Source organism: Periplaneta americana, chromosome 13 (assembly GCF_040183065.1).
Source record: "Periplaneta americana isolate PAMFEO1 chromosome 13, P.americana_PAMFEO1_priV1, whole genome shotgun sequence".
Classification (NCBI taxonomy): domain Eukaryota; kingdom Metazoa; phylum Arthropoda; class Insecta; order Blattodea; family Blattidae; genus Periplaneta; species Periplaneta americana.
The window spans coordinates 46,779,767-46,804,433 of NC_091129.1; positions in this window are offsets into that span (position 1 = coordinate 46,779,767).

The window sequence follows — 24,667 nt, forward strand, 5'->3', positions numbered from 1 at the left end:
TCATTTTGAAAGTAAATCTGTACGAATTATACTCGTACCTTTGTGATTGAAACGTCACAGTTTTATGTTGCTCTTTTCTGCGCTTTTTAATATAAATTCCTCATTTGCAAAATAAATGTTTTTTGCCTTTACTTGATTAATTATCTATTATTTATTAATGTATTATTAAAAATTGCCTACAGGTATATTTTAATTTATTTCTATAACCGCTACAATGAAAGTGACTTCACCGAATGTATATTATTTTCTTTCAGTCAGTTCATACTATTCTCTTTGCGACAATGAGTACTGCCGGGCAAAAATGTATAACAGTAAGCGTTTTAATTATCGCTTGTGTTTATTTTACAAGGCAAGAGTGAGTGCGAGTCAAATGTTATTTTTAACGGTTACTTTTTTTTTCAGTTTTCATCGCTGATGAAGATATGCATTACTAAGACTCGATAAATACTTAATATAATCGCCCGCCATTTGGCTCTTTCCTTGGCGTTCGCAGAAAGTACACGAGGACTTTACCATTTAATAAAAATTGCTAAATTCAACATTCAATATCTCACTATTATTTTTCCACTTTACTTCTAACATTTCCAACACATTCACTCTGTTTCTTCTCACTCCTTCCTCTAAGTTCTTCTATTTAACCCCCTGCAATAGTGTCATATTATATTTTCCAAATCTCAACCTTCTGTTGTTTTGTCGATTGGTTTGCATCATGTGTCCCTCCCTAGTAACTCAATCCCAGACATTCGAATGGAGGGATAGTTTATGTCTGGAATATTTTACCGTTGAAAGACTCATCAAGTCATATTTGCCTTAGCTTCCCCACATCACTCTCTCACTTTCTCCTCTCTCTCTCTCTCTCTCTCTCTCTCTCTCTCTCTCTCTCTCTCTCTCTCGCGTATTAAAAGATCCTAGGAGGCCTGCGTGGAACCGAGAAGTGTGAAACTGATTAATTAAGTCGTTCGTACTCCACCAAATTTCACCGTAAGGATTAAAATATCAGTTCTATAACGGTTTAACGCGATGAGAAACCTAGAAATACCTATTGAATAGATAAAGTTCTACTATGAATAATTCAACAATGGTATCACTTGTGAGCCCATAAGTTACTTCTCTTTCAACGTTTTTAATCGGTATAGATGTAAGAGCTTCAGAGCGCTGACATTTTCTTCGTTGAACTCGTATCTTTCGAGCATCCACTTTTGACACTGGTCTAAATCAAAAGAACTGACTTGGGTTCTCCTGCTGACGATGTTGAAGGTTTTGGTATAACCGGAACTAAAAATCTGAATGTAACTGATGTATTCAATATTTCGTCAATCCTTGAAGATGCTGATATCACAGATGTGGTTGTTTCTGAGTGAGCATTAACTGTTTCTTCAGCTGCTGAAGAAGCTGGCAAAGCAGAATTTGTTAAATCTGAGCCAGCTGTCGTTTCGCTGATTTCTGTCTCAAGTGGGCAACCTGTAAGTTCATCTAGACCAAAATCTTAATCAACAAACACATTATGGTTGTATAGCAGATAGCAGACCCATTGATTGGAAGATTTTATTTCTTCAAGTGCTTTCTTCTTGGCTTAATCAGACCTTTAGGCTTGCTCTGTCGTCCTCTTGAAAAATTAAGCCATCTGAAAACACATTACGACCTTTTTAAATAAAAATTAATATCAGTGTTGCTGATTTATAATTTAATTAGCGTGACTTAATGCCTTTATTATGTAAAATGATCTAACACGCTTTATTACAATAGACAAATACATACAAATATACAACTGACACATATAGTCAAATAAAGGTGGCAGGGCAAAGCAGATAAGTTATCCACTTTGCCCTATTCACTTTGTCCGCAGACGGCATTTCGTTTTTCATTGAAGGCTATACAAACATAAACGTCACTAATATTCTTCGTAAGTACGGCACTTTAGAAATAATAGTATCGCATATATATTACTATCATAACAAAAGGTTTCTGCAGTATTGTGTGTTGTACATATGTTTCCCTTACCATGAAATTTTTTTACGAAAACAGTCAATTTTCTTCAAACACACGCTGACTTCTATAACTAGCTAGAATGACGACAAGTCAGTTCCAGTAGCAAAATCTGGTGTAGATTCTTCCCCAACATAGCAGAAAGCGCTACCTGTTGGCGTTTTTAAGAAATAGGGTAGTGGGCCCAATTTCCGGACAGTCCCTGTTTCCGGACGCTCGTAACTTTTTTACATTTTGTGTTTAAACTATGCTCGCTGAGTATTTTCCGAATACGCCAACAGATACCAGCAGCAGTAAGGCATTGAAGCCACTTATTAGACGAAAGACAGTGTGTGAAACTTGAGCTCCAGACAGCAACAATCTATTAGAGGTAATGTGAGATCTGTTAATTTTTCCTCTGTTATAAAATACATCCTTCTTTGAGACCTTGTTAATAGGATAGTAAACAATCTGAAACTCTGATTGAATTTGCTCAATAAAGTACATTTCTTTGCCAATGTTACTAGTGCAGAGGAATGTCTCCATGTTGTCGCCAAGACGTTCTCGCAAAATTCAAAGAGTAATATGCATTTTTCGTATTTCCGGACACGTAAATGTTCCCGATTCCGGACACATGTATTTTGTGTAATGAAGCTTGTCATTGTTTAAATGAATTAAATAACTTTAAACAATCGTTCATACGAATTGTAATTGCGTTTATAAAAGCATAAACAAAATAACCACTTTTAACTTTAATTATTCCAATGATCATGTTCTCAAGTAAATTAAAACGTAGGCTTGGTATTTTATATGAAGCTATAAACTTACCGATAATAATATTTTCCCGAGATTTTAATTGTATTAATTTCCTAATAAATTATCCTGTACTGTAGCAACAATCAACCTTAATTTAGCTAAACTCGTTTTAGGTATATGAGGGTCATTGTTGTTACACATACCACGGAAACAGATGAGGAAGTCTTTCAAATCATTTTCATGGGATGAGGACGATTTAAATCATGCAATAGCAGATTACAGGAATGGAATGTCCGTGAGAGCTGCGGCACAAAAACATGGCGTTCCAAAATCTACTCTATATTAACATATCACGGGGGCTGCCAAATCTTGTAAAAGGGGACCGAAAACAATGTTTTCAGAATACGAGGAAGGCGAGCTGACCTTCCTTCTCATAAATGGATCTAGAAAAGGATTCCCAGAAACTACATCCGATGTACGGAAGGCAGCATTTGACTATGCAGAGATGTGTGGGAGTCCGGGGAAGTCCCCTTAATTTAGAATAAATGTACATGAATTAGACATCCCCTATTTAAAACTGCTAAAAATGGCATGACTGTAAAAGTACCAGACACTGTAAAAGTATCCATGTGCTGAACTTCTGCGAGAAGAATATTATTCTTCTTTGTTTACCGGCACATTGTACTCATAGACAGCAGCCTCTTGGCTGGAGTTTTTCAAGCCATTAAAGGCAAATTATTTTCTGTAGGCACTAAATGGTTAATAAATAATCCTAGTCGCATTTTCAACAAAATACAACTTCCAAAGGTGTTTTCAGGTGCATGGTCTAAGAAAGTTACGATTGGTGTTGCAGTTAATGGGTCCGGTCATGTGGGATTTTTCCTTGGAATCCACTTGTCATTCCCGAACATGTTTTTGCACCATCAGAAGTTCTTGGTGCTAAACGCAAAATGTCCCCGCCAACACACTCTTCTCAGATAGCAGGAACATTTACACGTAGTCAACCAATTACCAGTCTGTCACCAACTACATCATTTCAAAGTAGTGAAACCTCTCCAACAGCACAAACACCTCACAGTTCTACACCAAAAAAAGATAACCTTTTCGACAATGAATCCCATCCCTCAGCTGGATACACCTTCCAAGAAACAAAGACTAACCCAGAATGCTGCTGTGCTGACCACACCACAGTACAGAAATAATTTAATAGCAAGAAACATGGGAACAAACCCAACTCGAGACAGTGCAAGGTACTTCAGCAGGCACAAGAAAAGACGTGTACGAAATATGCGCCAACAATGCTCAGAAAAAGACTGCGTAGTTTCTGCGGTGTTAGCTACTACAGCGAAGCATCGGGAATATTGGGTACATGGATGCAATGCGGAGTATGTTCAGCACGGTTTCATGAAGTTTGTGTTGGATCTGCTGGTAAAAAACAGTTCACATGCGGGAACTTTTTGACAAAAAAGTACCAAATTTGATGTAAATATCTTTGCAATATTTATGTTAATTTCTTGTTAATTCTATCTATTAGAATAAACACCTAAAATATTAGAAACCCAATGTCCGGAAATAGGAGCCACAGTCAAGAATGTAGGTCCGGAAACAGGAACGATGATTCCTATTTCCGGACAAAAGTACTGGAGATTCCAAATATTTATCTTTGGTGTCATTTTAGCGTATGAGTATTGATACTTAAACTATAAGGTACATAATCATCATTTTAGTCGCTACCAAAAGCTTACCTAGTATGAGAGATATCAAGAAATATTTGAAACGTCCGGAAATAGTGCCCCCTACCCTATGCATTATTCTCTTTGCCCGGGTTATTCGTTTTGCCCGGGTCTCCCCTAAAGCATTTCTTGCTGCCGAAATCCCTTTGTGGAAAGTGCAAAGTTGTGGGTCTAGTGCTAGGTTTTTGTAATACCTTTTTATTGCGTATTTTACCTAGTTACAATGCCTTTTTGCCTCCCTATTTGAGCTATTTATGATGTCATTTTACCTGCCTATTTTAATGATTCATAATGTCTTCCGGTCTCTGATCATAATTATAGGCCCCCTACACTAATCATTATCATAATCATATTTTCTTTTATGTATTATATATGCCGGCCTGCTAAGTTGCCCTGACGGATGTTTTCGGGTGTCCCCTAATATCTTGCATCTCCATGTTGATGATATGATGCAGCCTACGTTTACGTCTACTCTGCATAGATAGGAGATATATTTTAAATTAGGAATTTATGTATGGTTGTGATATTAATCCACGCAAAATGTCCTTATTAAATATTTGTATAATTTTACATATCTGGATATTCTCCTCACAAATCTTATTTTATCAACCAATGTTTTGTAGTTCCTTACGCATGATCCAAAATTCAGTGACATATGACAGGAGTGATCTTGTCGAATATCGGTAGGTTTCTATACTGTTGATGTGTCAAATACTTTGATCTTGTCAAATATAGGTAAGTTTGTACACTGTTCAGTTGTTAAATACTTAATAATTCTCATTTGGCTGTTTTAGTTCAGAATCAATATATATCGTTATAATCGCGGCCAGTCCCACAATCTATGTGTCCAGTTCCATTCTCTATTACATAATGTAATAGAGAATGTATCTGGATTAAAACGGATTTTAAATGGTACTAACATTTGAAATTTCACTCCTAGCTATGTACTTACATTGTTGTTTAGTTAACTGTCCAAAGTATTACAAGTGATACCATTGTTGAAATATTCATAGTAGAACTTTATCTATTTATTAGGTATTTTTAGGTTTCTGATTGGGTTAAACCGTTATAGAACTGATAATTTAATCCTTACGGTGAAATTTGGTGAAGTACGAACGACCTAATTAATCAGATTCACACGTCTCGGTTTCACGCAGGCCTCCTGGGATCTTTTAATACGCAAGAGAGAGAGAGAGAGGAGAAAGTGAGAGAGTGGTGTGGGGAAGCTAAGGCAAATATGACTTGATGAGTCTTTCAACGGTAAAATATTCCAGACATAAACTATCCCTCCATTCGAATGTCTGGGATTGAGTTACTAGAGAGGGACACATGATGCAAACCAATCGACAATACAACAGAAGGTTGAGATTTGGAAAATGGAATATGAGGACTCTATTGCAAGGGGTTAAATAGAAGAACTTAGAGGAAGAAATGAGAAGAAACAGAGTGAATGTGTTGGAAATTTCAGAAGTAAAGTAAGAAAATAATTGTGAGTTATTGAATGTTGAATTTAACAAGTTTTATTAAATGGTGAATGCATGGTGTTGGTGTATTACTGGGACCACAAGTGAAAGATAAATTGATATCAGTGTGTTGTGTGCATAGAGGACCGGAAGTTAAAGTTGGAACTAATAGGGAAGAAAATTAACTTAGTGCTAGTGCAAGTTTATATGCCATATAGTGCAATAATTTTTTATGGATTTCGAATTCATTATAGATTTATATTTTTAATTTGAAATGAAGAACATGGAACCTCTTAGTACAACGTATATTTTTTCATCTAGTCAATAGCAGATAAATTGATACAGCAAGATTGTGACCAATATTCATCCAAATTGCTATTCACAGACAGATATTTTTTTACTTGGCAGCTTGTTGAAGATTGACAGTCATGTTTAACTTTTCTATACATCACTTTCATATGAAATATACCTAATTTTTAAGTAACCATTGGTGGTATAGTGGTCACCATGACGGATGTGTGTTCGGTGGGAAAAATTCAACCAAGTTCGCTATAATTTAAAGAGTGATAAAACTTACTAACTTTTGGTCTGAAATAGAAGCAAAATTTTGAGTTCCATGTTCTGGATTTAGGTAACTAATTCTGCGAGGTGTGACCCGGATTCCAACACCGTCTGGGTCATAAAGATATTTCTGATAAACAAAACGAGCGCGAGGGAATGTATTTGGAGTTGAATTCTTATCCATTATTATCCTCATTCCACTAATATTAAAAAAAAACTTCACTCTGCGAGGTATGGAGCCACTCTTTGAGGACAAATTATAAAAGAATAGCCCAATTTGTATTCACATTTGTGTTTAATAATGTATATTATAAGGAAACTCTGTCCAGGATTAAGTACTTCGTGCAAAATATCTCTGGCATTTATTACGAATTTCTATGCAGAATAAAAAATTAATTTCAAAAGTACCTGTACGCAAGAGCTCATGTAGGACCAAGATTGAATAGCCGACCTCTGAACTCACGTCCATATGCCTCTGCAGAGGTGAATCTGTATGGAGGTATCATGTGTTCAGAACGATGATAGTCCATTATAGCTAGTTTACAAGACCTGTTGTTCTCAATCTACCGCATCTCCCCAAAATTCGTCATGTTGCTACTTGAGCAACGGTCGCTTACACTGACAGGATTAAATTTTATGAGAAAATATTCCTTTTCCATTGAAGTCTGAACTGTTAGGCGTGTCCAAGCATTATGCTTTAGAGTCTAAGTTTGGACTTAGACCACGGCGTTACGGCGAAGGACTATAAGCAATTGAAGGTTCTTTAAAATAACACCCACAATCCAAAAACATAAATTTTCAAGAGACACAAAAATATATCTGGCATGAATATTGTTTACACTTAAAGTATGAACGTCATCATGCCATTTCTTAAGGTGTTGTAGAAATTTGGGAAAACTGAAGTACATTTATATCGTAAATTGTGTTATAGAAATATGTGTTCAGGTAATTGTAGACAATGGTTGTTTTAAGAAAAAAAATATCTGTTATGGCTGAATTGTACCTCTTTTATTTTCTTTTTCTTTATGCCATCCCGTTTCTTCTCTTCGCGTTGCTTAAGTTTCTTCCATGGGGTTACTTTTGCAGTCAAAGATGACTACATAACTAATATAAAAATTCAGGTACAATTTTTCTCTGAAGTGGCTTTGCCGCATACTTAAGGAACAGTACTGCCAATGCACAGTTGTCAAAAGAAATAGTGGCCGCTTTCTAGACACAAAGTTCCCTCCGAGGTATCTCCGCTACAATTCGGAAACAGGTGATGTTACATGTTGTTGGACCACGTGGCCTGATATCTACAGTCAGAATGAAAGTTTTTGCGTGTTAATCTCTAGCATAATGTTAGCGTTTCGGGCCAGTGCGTGTTCGTAAGGTCGTGCGTTCGAACACAACCTAATGCTTTTTATGTTTTTTTTTCTTTTAGGAGAGAGAGAAAATATAATTGTTTCTGTTTCATGACTGTTTTAGTAATTAACATCAGGTTCATAATGTATTATGCCATGACTGTGTCATTATTTATTATGACATTATGGCTGCAAATGGAAAGAAAGATTATATTCTCAATAAAAATATATCTCGTGGCATAAACAAAACAAACTTACAGGCGTCTGCCTTAAAAAAATAATACAATTACAAGTTAAAAAAACAAAAACAAACAAACAGAAATCCACGATTCAATATTTAGTCCATCTCCCTCCCTTTTCGATCGCATCTTGCAGTCGAGTGGGCATGGAATCGACTAGTGTTTTCAAATACCGACTGTTCTCAGTCACGGCATCGCAGGGACCATGGACGAACTTCCACAAATAATCAGGGCGTCTTGGAGGGGGGATTGGGCCAATTTTTCCGCATATGCTTCTTTACTTGTGGCTACATATTCTCTAAAGGTTTCAAGTCCGGAGAGCGATGTGGCCAGTCTATCAATTCAATATCCTGTCTCCTCGCAAACCAGTCCCGAATCAAATGAGATGTGTGGACTGGTTGATTATCCTGCTGAAATTGAAGAATTCCAATACGACACAGATACTCTACCACTGCGGGCACGCATGGCAGCTTATCTGTGGTCCAATCGGTTACCAGGAGGACGATATACGAGAGTTGGTCCTTCCTTTGTAGTAGAAAAGGTGACTTCATCAGAAAAGATTACTCTTTTCCAATCCCGATCACCATTTCCCACTGCAAAGACTAAACGCTCCTCTATATGCTCTTCCTTATGAACTTCCCTAGGAATGGCACTTCGAGATCTCAAATTGGCGGCCCTTAAACGATTTCTCACGGTCTGGTGGTGGCCAGGGAAATTAACAAATGCCTTCAAAGTAGCAGCGGTATGAAAGGGATTCCTTTCAACCTCTGCCACTAATCTGGCTTCCTGTTGTGGTGTAAAAATTTTCCTTCTACCACTCCCAGTTTTTCGGCCAAAAATTGCCGAGCTTTGATAATTTTGATCCCATCTCCGGGCTGTCTTTTTTCTGAAACGTTGAAACGCCTACCTGCCTCCGATGCCGAAAAACCAAGCTGAACCACAGCCCGTATTATACTGGGTGTTCAGTTCAAAATGTGTCATGGCTCGCTGTATGCCGTCATGTGGCTAGCCGATGAGCCTAGCGAATTCAATCTTCCTACACTTCCGCAGAGGTGCATAACCTGTGAGGCAGAGAAGTTGCCTAGCAAGTACGGCGTTCATTCTGAAGAGTACGTACCGATACGTACGGTAACGCCGGTAGTGGCAGGAATGTGAACTGTTTGGAAATACGTACTGTCGGGATATGGGGAGAGGGTTAAGACGATTATTTACGTATTTGTTGACCTTAACTTCGACGGTCAACATGGACACGGAGCATTTGATTTGTGTTGTGGAATGTTACCGTACACAACCGATGATAACAAATACCCTGCGTACGACTTGCCGGCGCAAAACACAGTTCGAAAGAGGTTATGGTAGCACATAGACCGTACAGACCGCCACCTGTTGCTACGACGTTCAAGTTATACCGTACACGTTCTCAAGTTCAGATTGAAGAACGCCTTAAATAATAGGCAACTTCTCTAACATATAAGCTGAAACTCGCTTCAAATCGGTGACCCAACAACAGTGACGTCATGACACACTTTGAAATGAACACCCAGTACTTTCATTCGTTCCTGCACCTCTTTGTGGAGCCATGTCAGTCAAAGTCGCAGGTAGAAATGGCGTCGTGGTTTCCTCAGAGAATTAGCCTCTACCTAGGCCTTAAAATAACAGCAAAACATTCATTATACTAAAAATATATATTCTTCAATTAGGAAATAATAATATAAATACTTGTTAGAGTCTTATTAATAATTATATCATTTTCAAACATAAAGTCCATATAATTACTTTATAATCTCTACCTTAGTTTTGTAATTTGTTTTCGAAAAATCTGTATTGTACTGTATCCACACAATACGTCCTTAATCATTGCTGCTGTTAACACTGCTTCTGTTGCAGTTGGTATTACAACTACAAATATTACTATCATAAACGTAACCTTTTTATATCATTATTAAATATTCAGAATATAACTGAAACGAATGTTCAGTTGTAGTGTTTCTGACAATGTGCTGAATTACGTTAATATCAGGTAAATGACATAGCCCAGTGGGAAGAACGTAGGAATGTCGGACGTCGCGAAATTCGGAATTGAAATGTCAACGTATCAGGCTCAAATCCTCGTGACACCTTTCCAATTTATTATGTTATAGGATAGTATAATGTAATAATATAACAGTATAAGAAGAAAAAACTATCACTCGTATTAGGAAGATGTATTGTTCTAAACCTATCATTAAATTTATATAACTTATATTGCTAACGGACGATAACAGAATTCAAATGATAATCTGAATATTATTTATATCGCTGACGAACGATAACAGAATACAAATGAAAATTTGAATATTATTCACGTCGCTAAAGAACGATAACAGAATATAACAAATTATAACTTGAAGATTATATACAGGGTGTTTAAAAAATACGGGGCATAATTTCAGGTATATATTTCCCACGTGTAGACAATCAAAATAGTTCATTACAACATGTGTCCGGATATGCTTCATTTCCGACTTATGGTCTTCACAACATTGAAATTCACCGGAACGTTTTTTTTTTCCGCAGGTCGTTGTCATTACAGATGATTTTCAAAATGTCCACCTCCTGCTTGAATACAGACCTCACATCGATGTCTCATTGACCTGCGAACACGATCCCAAACTCCAGGAGTATTGCGTATGCCCTCAGAACATGCCACAATTCGATTCCGAAGGGATTCCAAATCAGGCACCGGAGACGAATAAACCAATGATTTTAAATGGCCCCACAAGTAGAAATCGAGAGGGTTCAGATCAGGTGAGCGTGGAGGCCAAGCAATTGGGCCACCTCTACCTATCCATCGATCAGGAAACCTTCGATTCAAGTACCGGCGAGCCGTACGACTGAAGTGTGCAGGAGCGCCATCATGCGAGAAGTGAATGTGTTGACGATTGATCAGTGAGTGTCTTCTAAAACATGAGGTATGGTGTTTTTCAGGAAGTTTGTGTACGCCTGCCCCGTAAGTATGTTTACAAGTACATGGGGTCCAACTAATCTATCACCAATGATACCGGGCCACATATTGAGGGAGAACCGCACCTGGTGATGAGATGGAACAGTTGCACGTGGGTTTTCATACGCCCATACATGCTGATTGTGGAAATTTGTCATCCCATGTCGTGTGAACTGTGCTTCATCTGTAAATAATACTAAGGCAGGAAAGTTCGGATTTACACCACACTGCTGCAAGAACCACTGAAAGAACCTAATTCGTGCAGGGTAATCTGCTGGTGACAGGGCCTGTACACGTTCCAATGATAAGGATACAATTGATATTCTTTCAACAGTCTCCAGACAGTCGTATGAGGAACATTGACTTGCAACGCTACCCTTCGTGTGCTGATAGAAGGAGTCATGTTCACAGCCTCCAGAATCTCCTCCTGTACTTCTGGAGTTGTAGATCTTGGTCGTCCCTTTTCCCAAACCAGGAGAGTTAAATTTTCCATACTCGCACAGACGGTAATGGAGACGTACAAATGTCTTCCGATCTGGACATTGTCGCTGTGGGTACCTCTCCTGGTACAAACGACGAGCCAGCGCAGCATTGCCGTCCGCCTTACCGTAGGCTACATGAAGTGTATCTCTGCCAGCTCTTGATTTGAATACATGTCGCACAGTCTAACGCCTACACAACACTGAATATAACCTTCACCTCGGAATGAACTGTCAGAGTGCCCTCTTAATGTCTCCTTTGATGGCAACGACCTGCGGAAAGAAAAACGTTCCGGTGAATTTCAATGTTGTGAAGGCCATAATTCGGAAATAAAGCATTTCCGGACACATGTTGTAATGAACTATTTTGATTGTCTACATGTGGGAAATACCCATACATACCTCAAATTATGCCCCATATTTTTAAACACCCTGTATATCGCTAAAGGAACGATAAAATATAAATAACTTGAATATTATTCATATCGATAAAGAACGATAACAGAATATAAATGGTAATTTGAATATTATTTATATCGCTAATGAACGACAACAGAATACAAAACATAATTTGAACATTATTTATATCGCTAATGAACGATAACAGAATACAAATGATAATTTGAATATTATTTATATCGCTAAAGAACGATAACAGAATACAAATGATAATTTGAATATTATACACGTCGCTATAGGAACGATGAAATATAGAAAACTTTAATATTATTCATATCGATAAAGAACGATAACAGAATACAAATTATAATTTGAATATTATTTATATCACTAATGGACGATAACAGAATACAAATGATAATTTGAATATTATTCACGTCACTAAAAACGATAACACGGAATAACAAATTATAACTTGAATATTATATATATATCACAGGCAAAATTGAAATTCGTACAGGATCCAGTTGAGGAGAAGAGAGATAATTATTTCAATGAAAGACGGGAAGCAAGTCGTATACTTAGGATTAAAAAGAGAGGTTACTTGAAGGAAAAACTGAATGAGGTAGAAACAAATAGTAAGAATAAAAACATTCGAGATTTATATAAGGGTATAAAGGAATTTAAGAACGGATATCAGCCAAGGGTAAACGTGATCAAGGATGAGAATGGTGACTTGCTTGCAGACTCTCCATCAATCCTAAACAGATGGAAAAACTATTTTGCGCAACTACTAAATGTACATAGGCCAAATAGAAATGATCGGGACGAAATTGAAATACAAACTGCTGAGCCATTTATACCCGACCCCACGCTTTCAGAAGTCGAAATTGCGATAGAAAATCTGAAAAAAGTACAAGTCTCCGGGTATCGATCAAATTCCAGCAGAATTAATACAAGAGGGTGGGAGTGCATTATATAGCGAAATTTATAAACTTGTACTTGCTATTTGGGAAAAGGAAATTGTACCAGAACAATGGAAGGAGTCCATAATTGTACCTATTTTTAAAAAGGGGGACAAAACCAACTGTGGTAACTTTCGAGGAATATCCCTTTTGTTGACGTCATACAAAATTTTGTCCAATTTTCTTTTGAGAAGATTAACTCCGTACGTAGATGAAATTATTGGGGATCATCAGTGCGGTTTTCGGCGTAATAGATCGACTATTGATCAGATTTTTTGTATTCGACAAATAATGGAGAAAAAATGGGAGTATAAGGGTACAGTGCAACAGTTATTCATAGATTTCAAAAGGGCATATGACTCGGTTAAGAGAGAAGTTTTATATGATATTCTTATTGAATTTGGTATTCCCAAGAAACTAGTTCGATTAATTAAAATGTGTCTCAGTGAAACATACAGCAGAGTCCGTATAGGTCAGTTTCTATCTGATGCTTTTCCAATTCACTGCGGGCTAAAGCAGGGAGATGCACTATCACCTTTACTTTTTAACTTCGCTCTAGAATATGCCATTAGGAAAGTTCAGGATAACAGGCAGGGTTTGGAATTGAACGGGTTACATCAGCTTCTTGTCTATGCGGATGACGTGAATATGTTAGGAGAAAATACACAAACGATTAGGGAAAACACGGAAATTTTACTTGAAGCAAGTAGAGCGATCGTTTTGGAAGTAAATCCCGAAAAGACAAAGTATATGATTATGTCTCGTGACCAGAATATTGTACGAAATGGAAATATAAAAATTGGAGATTTATTCTTCGAAGAGGTGGAAAAATTAAAATATCTTGGAGCAACAGTAACAAATATAAATGACACTCGGGAGGAAATTAAACGCAGAATAAATATGGGAAATGCGTGTTATTATTCGTTTGAGAAGCTCTTATCATCCAGTCTGCTGTCCAAAAATCTGAAAGTTAGAATTTATAAAACAGTTATATTACCGGTTCTTCTGTATGGTTGTGAAACTTGGACTCTCACTCTGAGAGAGGAACATAGGTTAAGGGTGTTTGAGAATAAGGTGCTAAGGAAAATATTTGGGGCTAAGCGGGATGAAGTTACAGGAGAATGGAGAAAGTTACACAACACAGAACTGCACGCATTGTATTCTTCACCTGACATAATTAGGAACATTAAATCCGTACGTTTGAGATGGGCAGGGCATGTAGCACGTATGGGCGAATCCAGAAATGCATATAGAGTGTTAGTTGGCAGACCGGAGGGAAAAAGACCTTTAGGGAGGCCGAGACGTATATGGGAGGATAATATTAAAATGGATTTGAGGGAGGTGGGGTATGATGATAGAGACTGGATTAATCTTGCACAGGATAGGGACCGCTGGCGGGCTTATGTGAGGGCGGCAATGAACCTTCGGGTTCCTTAAAAGCCATTTGTAAGTAAGTAATTATATATATATCGCTAAAGGAACGATAAAATATAAATAACTTGAACATTATCCATATCGATAAAGAACGATAACAGAACATAAATGATAATTTGAATATTATTGATATCGCTAATAAACGATAACAGAATACAAATCATAATTTGAATATTATTTATATCGCTAATGAACGATAACAGAATACAAATGATAATTTGAATATTATTCATATCGCCAATGAACGCTAACAAAATAGAAATGATAATTTGAATATTATTTATATCGCTAATGAACGATAACAGAATACAAATGATAATTTGAATATTATTCACGTCGCTAAAAAACGATAACAGAATATAACAAATTATAACTTGAATATTATATATATATATATATATATATCGCTAAATGAACGATAAAATATAAATAACTTGAAAATTATTCATATCGATAAAGAACGATAACAGAATATAAATAATAATTTGAATAATGCAGAACTTATATCTCTAAGGAACGATTACAAAATAAAATGAAAACTTGAACCAGGCCCGAACTCACAACCTTCAAATCATCAAGCGAGCTCTCTATCGCTGGTCTACAATGATTCTATAGTTCCGAAACTGCTTCTAAAAGCACATGCAACTTGTAACATCGCCGTGACCCGAAGTGGACTTAGAAAATATTCGCTGTTCACGAATGCGGCCACTTTTTTTTTTTTTTTTGACAACTGTACATTATGAATTTCCCAGACTGGTACAAAAATAAAACAAACAGGCGGCGCTTTTATCTACAACAACTGGGGTTACAACCAATCAAACAAAATATGGAACATCGTGCTGCAAACATAATTGGACTGCAGAACAAAATCATGTCAATGGAAGCTATCCTCAAGAATAAAAACACAAAACAAAGCAGAATCAGCAGCAGGCATCAGGGAAAGGGAGGTGCCAAACATGTGGCAAACAGTGTCGCACCAAGAGTGAAAAAAAAAAAAAAAAAAAAAAAAAAAAAAAAAAAAAAAAAAAACATTGTTTGTGGAAAATACAACTTGTATATGTGTGGAAAACACAGTCAAAAGACAAACATATGCTATGAATGTGTGAATGATGTGGATCAATCTGAATGAAGATGTGAATGATGTATTAGAATTTGTTCAAGCATTAACTTTCAATAATTAATTTAATTTGACAATTTTCAACATAGGCCTATAAAAAATATTTGTTCCTTAGTATGCAATATTTCTTATTTTATTCACTTAATAAAGAAATAATACTCACGCAAAAGTTGTAAATACAAACATAAAGGTAAAGTATAATGGTGGACATTATTTAGCCCTCCCTTGGTCCAACGTGTGACCAAAAAAGCTTGGTCCACCTAGGGTTAAACATGTGATGTGTATTCACATGCTTCGAATTAAGTGCCGCTCTACGTTTAGTAGCAATGTTTCCTGCATCACTAAACATGAAAGAACTTTTATTTCTGTCAAGCACTTCTCCACGATTGTTTAATTTAAATCCAAACATTTCACCGAGTTTACCTCTCAAATTCTCATATGATATTATGGAGTTTACGCTTTTCACAGATCAGAGAAAACTGATGTTTTTTTCTTTATCAAACTGAACACACAACCGTCATATACACACTCAGTACAGAAACTGCAAGCACCTGCAAAAGTACAGCGGTCGAAACAGAAGACTTGTCCCTATTCTAATCGAATTATTACATTTAAAAGAGAAGATGCTAGTTACGCTCTCATTTGCACACAGTTTTTATTTTTAATTTTATTTCAGTAGGTTATTTTACGACGCTTCATCAACATCTTAGGTTATTTAGCGTCTGAATGAGACGAAGACGATAATGCCGGTAAAATGAGGCCGGGGTGCAGCACCGAAAGTTACCCAGCATTTGCTCATATTGGATTGAGGAAAACCCCGTAAAAAACTCAACCAGATAACTTGCCCCGACCGGGAATCGAACCCGAGGCAGACGCGCTAACCATTACTCCACAGGTGTGAACCTGCACGAAGTGTAGACATGGGTATTTTATAAGGGATGAGGGGAACGAATTCCAGAAAAGTATATAAGTTACAGTGCGATCGAGAAGTCTCTCCGCAGTGCTTGTGTTGCAAAGAATGGTAGAGAATTCAACTGGGAGCACTGGCCGCTAAGCATATGATGGACTCGGGGTGTGAGGTTGTCAAGCCGGAATGAATAGAGTAGTGCCAACTTTCTACAGGGTTGTATTCTAGTGTTACGAGAATTAATAGAGCTGCGGAGGGACTTTTCGATATCACTGTATTTTACATGCTAGGAAGATAGCTGACAACAAGGTAGAAATTTTCATGGAAAGTCATATAACTTAATAAGGGTTTCGCATTTTGTTACAACTTTCAATAGAGGTAGACTAGGTCACTATCGTCATATCTCCATCTCATTCAGAAGTGTTTGTGCAAAGATTTTCCCTACGATACTTGCTTTGCAGTTAGAAAATAACAGTACTAGTGTGCTTTTAAGTAAGCAATTTTCGAGAGAGGAAAATTGTGGGAATTTTCCGTGTGAGTTTGTATTAACAAAGTAATAATTGATATCAACTACAACCGATTAATTTTAGTCGAGATGATTATTCGACTAAATATTTTTGATCGATTAATCTTACAACAGAAATTAGCAGAATAAATCCTACAATACTACTATAAATGGATGAGATAAAGGGGTGTAGTACTGCTTTTGTAAACACGTTAAATCGTTAGTGAATTTTATCAACATAATGAAATGAAAATGAAGATTTTTACTGGTATAGCTATAAAGCGTGGATAAATCTTGAAGTTACAATAAAGTACGGGTACCTTTCTACAGCGGAATATGTTATACCTTAGAAATGGACACAAAGTAATACATTTGAACTAGAGTACCGTAATCATAAAAAGAGTACTAGTTATTCTGGTTTAAATATTGTTATTTTATATTTATATAACACATATGTTGAATAATTAGTTACGAATGAACATCTCGTGTTCCGCATCAGGTACTAAACTTATTATACAAGTCCGCTGGGAAGCTATCCTATTAAAACAGCGCGTTTGTTTCATAATCCGGAGTTGCGCTCGAGTGTGAGTTAAATTCCGTCTTGTGCTGATTACCTGGCTGGGTTTTTCCGAGGTTTCTCAACCGCAAGGCTAATGTCAGGTAATCTTTGGCAAATCCTCGGTCTCATCTCGCCAAATACCATCTCGCTAGCACTAACTTTATCGACGATAAGTAAACCAGTATTTGATAAAGTGGAGTTAAATAACCAAGTAAAGAAACTGAGTACGAACTTCGGTGATAAAATAACGTATTCTCTTACGTTACACGGTCGAATTGGTGATTTATATAATCTAGCTTAGACAATTCTTGACGTATCATAAGATTATGTATTTTTTTCTAGTAGATCATGATATATTAGTGTTGCATTTTAGCTTTTAGTGTTTTTTAAACGATTGGAAAATAGAGTGTTTGTACACTGACGTTCAAATGTATCCGATCTACGATTTTTTTTTATCGTGTAAGCTAACTTTCTAACCATCGGATAAGTCAGAACCAAAGATATAAAGAAATTCATAAACTTTGAAACAGTTCCGCTAGTTCTCAGTAGGTGGCACCATTATTGGAACACTTACAAAGTGACAGAGAAAATGATTATGTAGATTAAGCATTAATTATTATCGCAATTAACATTATCAGCGGTTTCCAGCTAAACCCAGTGTTGTTTTATAATCAGTTGGGTGGGATGGAAAATTGAATTCCATAATGCAGAAATATTTATCTACAATTGGCAACAGTAATTAATTTATTATCTTCGCCTTCTATTCATAGTAGCAAAAACTAAAGAATCGACATTTACACGAACAAATTATCGATCACTATCGATTAGTTGGATCAGATGTCTTTGAAACTCGCCGGCCCGGATGGCTCAAGCGGTAGGGGCACGTAATATCCCTATCGCTTGGTCCGAAGGGTTGTGGGTTCGAGTCCCGCCTCGGGCATGGGTGTTGTGATTGTATTAGTATAAGTAAAAAACAAAGGAACCAAAGGTAAAACAAACAGAAAACAAAAATAGATAACTTTGGAAAACGGCCTCTGGCCGGTTTAAAAAAAAAATGTCAATGTACAATAATAAGCCTTTGTGTTTATATTGGAAAATTTTGGGTGATGTTTTTCAATTTTTTCAACTTTTTGACAATCACCAAATATATAGGTATTATAGTACTACCTGCTATATGCATCCAATATTCCTCGTGGTAAGATTTAAGGTGCAGCTACAGAAAACCGTGTTCTAGAAAATAATACTCTGTAGATATCTGCAAGAATATTGTGGTGGAGTCGTTGTTTTATTCATCATTTTCTCAAATAATGCGTATCTTTTTAGCATTGAAATGTGTAAGACGCGTTATTAAAATGATGCTTATCTACACACGAGGCAGCTGCTTGCGAAACAATATACACAATTAAAAGTACCGGTACAAAAATTGTTTAGTTCTCTGCATTATTACTACAAACAGTAAAGAGCGAAATTACAATGAAATTTTCCGTTCTTGTCACATAATATCTAATTACTTATCTGTTTAAATACGAAGTGGGTACATCACACGCTCCAAGAAGTCTTGTCGTTTTCCTTCAACATTTCCATTTTAGATAATATTTGTTTTAGTATTCACAAGAAATCTGTGTAACTTGAGTAATACGTTATAACTTACCTCTATAAATTTCGATTAAGTGGAAGCTTAACAAAAAACGACATAATTTTATCTTAACACAATCTGAGAGAAAAGCTGAAAATTATTATGATATAGGTACACAAAACGAATAAACGTAAGACAATCACTTGTCACAGAAAGATCATATTTGCACTTAACTTGAAATCTTAGATTTGAAGGATCAACATTGTTGTGGTGTGATGAAATTTTTAAGTATGATAGAAAATTATACTGTGGTTTGCGTGTGATGTGAAGGATTATTGAGATAAAGTGAACCTGAAGCAGACTTAATAGGAATATAAAAAAAAAATAAATAAAAGTCCGTTGACTAGAACACGTGTTGAGAGGAAAAAACACCTCTCCATAAAACAGCTTGCCGGAAAAACCCTAGTAGATATAGGCCACAGGAAAGACCCAAACTCAGACAGAGAAACGAAGTCCTCCTTTGTCTGAACCGCGCAGGAGGGAAAGAAGAGAGGGGGAAATTAGAATAGAAGAAATTTGTGAGTGAGGCCAAAACTTCCTTTGGTTTGAAGCGCCATTGAAGCTAATAAGTAAATAGTAGGCAAATGAAGATATACCACACATATTTTTACGTATAACAGGTAGAACTGACATGTGAAACTGACAAGAATATAATTAGAACGAAAATGCATAACTAATTATCAAATGATTTTCAAAGCAATACAAATAAAATACAAATTTCTTCAGACATTAAAAACCTAAATAATCTCCACAGAAACTGATATATTTGCTTTATCCGTTTATCTATTTCTCAAAGCTACCAGTTTAAAAGCATTTTGTCTGTTGTTTCATATCGTCGTTGTTCCTGCAATACTTCCTATGTGCAAAATATGCAATTTTTCAGCAGGAGGAAAAACACATTTATTTATCCTATGGCAGCCGTACATAGGGGACGGTGAATTCTGAAATTTTCGAAAGAAACAAATAAAATTACACACAGGAGATTTTATTATTTGCTATATCACAATTCAAGTTATTTAATAGAGCAAGAATCTGAAAATCGATAAATATATCACATAGGAGTTATTGTAAGAATAACGACGACATATTTGAGCATCCCTTTCATAATCTATTTATTATAATAATAGAAGAAAAGCACGCAAATGTGCATTAGTTTTTGCTATAGTTCAGTAGAGGTTTTTTTCTGATAGCATTCACAATCTTCGTTGCACAACACACATACACAATGGAATCTTGTGCGAGTACACAGTCTATGACGGAAGCCATGTATTACCAATCAATTGAGTGCGTGGATCATGTTGTATTCAGCCCGGTCCATTTTCGATTTAACATTGTGTCAGTTAAATAAAACTCGGGATTAGTACCTATTTTACATTAAGAAAAGAAAGAGGTTGCTGGAATTAAACCATGCTTATAAGGTGAGTGTCCAAGTGTTATCTACTTCAGGTCTTCAGTTCCCTTTGGGAAGTTTTGCTACATGAGCCCTGATATTTCCATGGTGAAGAAGCAATTTTGTTTTCTTATGGTATAAGAAATTTCGGATTTCAGATTTATAAATTTTCAACAGAACTTCACACTTTCTCAAGCTTTTGAAAGTGAATTTCAATACACTATAAGCACAAAGTTCCTTGATAGAAATGTAAGTAAATTATTCAATACATGTGAAGTGAGATATTTTCATTGATTTGAAGCATTATTCTGTTAGGATTGGCAGTGATGGACTCTAAATGTTTAGTGAATCTCCCTTGCTTAGGTTATATTTTCTCGTTCTTTGAATCTGGAAGAAAGTTTGCAAAGACAAAACCATGCATTCACTTAATATCGTACATTCAGTTCAAGTCGTACGGATACTTTTCTAAGACTCAAACAGACATATTGAAAATGATGTAAAAAACCTCTCAAAAGACTCTCATGGAGTTTTTTCTCACAGAAAGCCAATTCCTGTACGGAAATATGAAATAGCCTAAATAGCCTGAAAGTCAATGTTTGTCACAGTAAAAAAAAAATATGTATATATTTTGTGAAAGAATCCTTTAAGACAAAAGTTTTTTCCCCACACAGAACTTCTCTTCGCCTTTCGTTGGTACTGTATAATTCTCGAGTAAGGTCCGAACTCAAAATACTGAAGATGCGGCTGAAGATGAGTTTGGCTCTTCTTTTAAACACCTGCACATTTAGTAAACATAATATTGCCCTTGATGCAGCTATTTTGCTTTCGTATTAAACTATTCACTGATTTCTATCTCTTATAAATTAATTTTTAAGTTAAAATTTACAAATTATGATAATATTTAATGTCAAATTTAAAGATTAAATAATAACGGTGATTTTTTCCGACCTCACCAAAGTCTGAACGCTTAATTTCTCTAATTGGCTCATGTGATAATGGCATAGGTTATTTTGCCTAAGTGAGTTCCAGAATTTACTGCGGGAATAACTGAGATTCGTATTAGAGTGAGGGAATATCTGGGATAAAACCCAACGAGGTAATCAGATCAAACGTGCTCAGCAATAGTAGTTCACGAGTCTAGTCGCTACCTCATGACTACTTCGGTAGCCAAAACAATGAAATAACGCAATTGTGAAAATTATATTTAGTAATGTGAATTTATAACGTCTTTGAGAAAATACAAAAATTCTTTCATCATATTCAATAAAGCATGGTAATAATTGAAGACTTTCCCGGAAGAGGGATGTAAGCAACAAAACTATAATTCATGTTCCAAGAGAAAGAAAAATAATTTCAGGGGCATATTTCAATAGGCTTATATTTACTTTCACAACCATTTGACTAAATAAGGTTACAAGTTTACTCAGTCATTGGACGCAATAATTTATTGTCATAAATATATGACTTAAATTTACTTTTTTAAATCTACATCACATATTTCTAGAACCTGATATTACATCCTTTTTCTGGGGAGATCTTTAATTATGTTTCAATGAAGAATTTTCCACTCCCTTGGTAATTTAACAGTTACTGTGTTTGCTTGTATTTTTATTTTATTTTTATTTTTTATTTTATTTTATTTATTTATTTTATTGCTAGTAAGTGTCAAATGAATAGAAGTTAATACAATATAATATAAACTAGCCCACTCCTGAATGAGTAAGACACGTGCTCAGAAGGGGGTTCCAATAAAAACAAAAATAAAATGAAAATTGAGAGTGAATACAGATTACAAAGTGTTATATAACTTAAAACCTAAAATATAAATCCAATACAATTTTTTTATTTATTTATTAATTAGGAAAAGATTAGTGGTTAAAATATTATTAGAATAAAATTTGTTTAATAATCTAGGTCTTTGACTCATGCTATGATAATAAAAGCAGCATTGGTTTTACATTTAGGTTCAGATAAACGCAGAGAATTCATATTTTTAGTTCCATATTTATATATACCTTCCAAAGTTATAAATATTTCTGTGATATTTCGATATATGCGAGGGATATTGTTTTCAATTAAGAGTCTCACTTACTGCTCTCAGCGAGAGACGAAGAAAAGTCGTGGGCGACATGTAATAGATTTAGTGTGGATGAACCGTAAAATTTCATAAATACAGAGGAAAGATGGAAATATTTTATATGTAATATCGCATAATTCATTCTCAATCGTGAAAAAAATATTTTATCAACCTAATAATGACTGGGAAGATCGCTGATGGAAAAGATCAGGATACGTTGATTCATAAACTCATTGGTCACCGAGACACCTGTGTAGTGCTTCCGACGATGTAATATAACTTTACATTTTTTTGATGTGACGAAAGTACAAGTAACAGCTCAGTCGAAACCCTATTGCCATATACTAATCCATGTTTCAAAGTTCGTTGACCGCTTTAACATTAACAGGTAGTATTATGTAGCCCCCTCGATACAATTGCTTATGACTTTTACCACTGGATAACTCTAAAGGGAAAAAAATAACCAACATATCCTGGTAGAATTGAAAAATAGTATCCGGGAAATCGTTATCTTTTTTGTTTAACAGGAACTGAAGCGAGTGAAGCGTTAATTTCTAAAGTCTGCAACAATAATTAAAACAATTAAAGTATATAGTTTAACATTACTATTATATAATTTTGAAATGAAATTGTATATTAATTGGTCATAGTCAAAAATATTTTATATTAATAATAAAATTGTTTGCTTTCTTATTCGTTTACCCACGCTACATTGCACGACACGAAGCTCTCTGCTTAAATGAAGTTTAAAAGCTGCTTGGTCGAAATCCGGGACGCTATCTTATCGTTACTTTACAGACTATTGACTCAGAATTATTTATCTCTTATGGATACATTATCCTTGCTAAAGATAAAAGCCGAACCACTGGTTTTAAGGATTGTTCGAGATCCTTGCATTTGGAGTGCATTCTATTATACATGCCTAATTTACGTTTCATTGCACGAAATGAAACAAAACTGGTACTAATTCTCATTCATGAGGGTTCCTGGTAATTTCTAGGAAACACAGTTTATAAAATATATACCATCAAAACATAGAGAACACTGCCATACGTACAACAGTTATCTCTTATTTTGGAATCCCACTCATCTTCACCACTTCCTTCATTCATCATCACGTTACTTCTTCTGGTTTTAAGATCGCTCTACAGGCGGCCCTCCGAAGCTGCTGGCTCTCTCGACCGGCCTCCGTGGATTGTATTCAAATGATGATGGATAGCTGCTGCAACGGAAGACTTCCGCCTCGAACCGTTAAGGGAGTCTTGGTGCGGGTGGTGTTTGCCGAAGGAGGAGTGGTACATGAACTCTGTTGGCTGTAGGAACCGGTCGTTAAGGGGGTCAATTGTTAAGGACGGTGCGAGTAGAGGATCGGTGGGCACGCATCTCATCCCATATAGGGGGTGTACAATAGACCTCAGGTCGTAATGCGTGGGATGTTCCCTCCCTTCCTCCTAAAAAATATATCGTAAAATAATTAGTGCTTGGATATAAGAAATGTGGTACTGTATACATACTCACCACACTCTAGTATATACAGTCACGAAGTTCAATACTTACTAAATATGCAAACATAGATAGTTGCTCACCACCAGGATCGCTACTATCGCCTTATCACAGACTCTTTCCCTAGCAGATGATAAAATGTATTGTACTTTGGATATCGTGTTCTTTTGAAAAAATTAACACCTTCCTTCCAGTATTGAAATATGAAATACATAAGGTTTATATATTATCTTGAAAAATATATATTATATTCTATAAACTCACCTTCCTGGATCTTTCGGAAGAAGGGTAACTCTAACCTATTTTTCTTACAATTTATAGTACTTACTACAAACGTCTCCTTGTCCCATAAAATTATTCAAAATTATTGTATTTTAGCCATTTACAGTTATTACAACTGATAACGAACATTTCATAGTTTACATAGCTTTTCACAAAAATGCAAAATACGGCACAGGCAATGCCTTTTCGATCTAGACCAGGCCGTAATGTTTGTTCGGGTTTTCTATTTCAGTGTATGGAGCTCAGTGAAATAATATATTATAACTTTATTGCGTATCATTCCTAAGTTTTATTTAGTGTAATGTATCCATAAGTTCCGTTTACTTCTTGTTGCATAATATGTTTCAGAAATAATTACAAAACAGTATTAT